The 1,878-nt window shown below is 35.0% G+C and overlaps 1 long non-coding RNA gene across 1 annotated transcript in view; it reads right to left on the reverse strand.

The window, feature by feature from the left end:
- The window catches only part of LOC106883623 (uncharacterized), a 7,851-nt gene extending 6,311 nt beyond the window's left edge, over nt 1-1,540 (reverse strand). Inside the window, exon 1 of the long non-coding RNA XR_001411145.2 lies at nt 730-1,540. This is a non-coding gene — a long non-coding RNA (uncharacterized LOC106883623). The remainder of the gene's footprint in view (nt 1-729) is intronic.
- Between the last annotated feature and the right edge of the window lie 338 nt (nt 1,541-1,878).

Below are 1,878 nucleotides of genomic sequence, written 5' to 3' on the forward strand. Positions count from 1 at the left end.
TACACATATATACGACGGACTTCTTTCAGTTTCCGTCTACCAAATCCACTCACAAGGGTTTGGTCGGCCTGAGGCTATAGTAGAAGACACTTGCCCAAGGTGCCACGTAGTGGGACTGAACCCAGAACCATGTGATTGGTAAGCAAGCTACTTACCACACAGCCACTCCTGCGCCTCATATAAATCTTTTCTTTCTTATTTTGTCTTGAGGACAATATCAAATATATTGGTTACGGTTTCTTTTCCGATTTTCCAGTAACCTTTCATCTCTTGTACAACATTATTCTTGTACTTTCTACAGGTGTAAAATAATCTATTCTTTCTTTTTTGTTTTGTTTTGTCTCTAATTTATGCACTTCTATATTATGATACCTCTCTTAACTGAACTTCGCCAACTTTTACACCATATTTCAATGAAACGTATACATTCACGCCTGTTGTTCGTTTAATCCAACTTATAATTACTCAAAATGATTCGCTCAGATTTTTTGCAAAGTTCTGCTTTTTGACAAATCTCCTGATCTGTCATTTTTAAATATCTTGTTTTAGTGCTGCAATAATGTGATTTGCACAAGTGTGTGTGGCAGTGTGTGTCTGCGTGTGTGTGTGTGTGTGCACTTGAGTATGTTTTGCATAGCTGTATGTCAGTCTGAGGGCAGTAGATGTGTGACTGTTGCATTGTGATTCATATATATATATAATTCAGATATATAACATTTAATACTTCACCTTCATACCGAGTTTTCTTTAGGTTGTACAACGAAATGTAGAAATATAGGAATACCCCCATTCTTTTTTGTTTTGAATTTTACTTCTTTTTTTTTTTTTTTTTTTTTTTTTTGTCTTTTTGGGTTCAGAATGTCATCGTTTTCAGGTCCCCATATATTAGGAGTTAATCCAACATTGTTTTCTAAGTATACTTAGATAAACGGGTTTTACGTTTAACCAACAAATAGTATCTGCTTGTTAATTGGGATCATAATAATTTTTGCCATATAACGTTAAAGTTTCTCCGACTGCAATAAGCTCAAGTGTATTCAACAGAGGTTTTCGTGCGTGAATCCCTAAATACAGAATTGTCTGTATCAGGAATATCTGAATAATCATCTTCCGCAGTTTCGAAATTGTTTGCAGTGCAAGTCCAAATCAAAAAGTTTGTGAAAGAACGTTCAAAACAGCGACCTAGGCGTCTGAACAGCTTTCTTGCTTTTCGTGGCATTTTCATAAAAACAATCACGTACATAACACATCCATATACACAAGCAATGTTTCAAACATGAGATGAAAAAATAGAAGTTATTTTATTCAACAAGAATTTAAAAAAAAAAACTGCGTAAGTTATATTACAACGAGAATTCAATTTATAGCGTCAATTTGATAAGAGAAAGGTTACAGAGTAAAAACAGTTTCAGGAATTATGCATTGATACGTCATGTTCCTCTTGTTGATTATGATGTATTTATTTATTTCAAAGAAGCCACAAATTAACAGAATGTTATAACGTCGGATACGATGACTTATGGCATTCGTTCCGGATGTCTGCAATCTGATTTCAAATCATGGTATAGTCAAATTTATTTTTATGTCATTTCAGTGTCGTAAAATAAATTGTCAGGTCATTCATTTTTCACTGTTTGAATTTTAGATGGCTTTCAAGTCTCCAGCTCTGTCTGTTAAAGGCAGACGTCTGTGTATGGGAATAACCAGCCAGTTACATGCGATTAATAACGAGTAGGATTTCTTGTGATGGAAATTACTGTCTGCTCATCGTCCCGACCGACGAAGAATCTTCTCTTTATTTCCGACTAATTCATTGCCTTCGCTTACTAGATAGTCACACACACACACACACACACACACACACACACACACACACAC

The sequence above is a fragment of the Octopus bimaculoides genome, unplaced genomic scaffold (genome assembly GCF_001194135.2).
Source record: "Octopus bimaculoides isolate UCB-OBI-ISO-001 unplaced genomic scaffold, ASM119413v2 Scaffold_335631, whole genome shotgun sequence".
Classification (NCBI taxonomy): domain Eukaryota; kingdom Metazoa; phylum Mollusca; class Cephalopoda; order Octopoda; family Octopodidae; genus Octopus; species Octopus bimaculoides.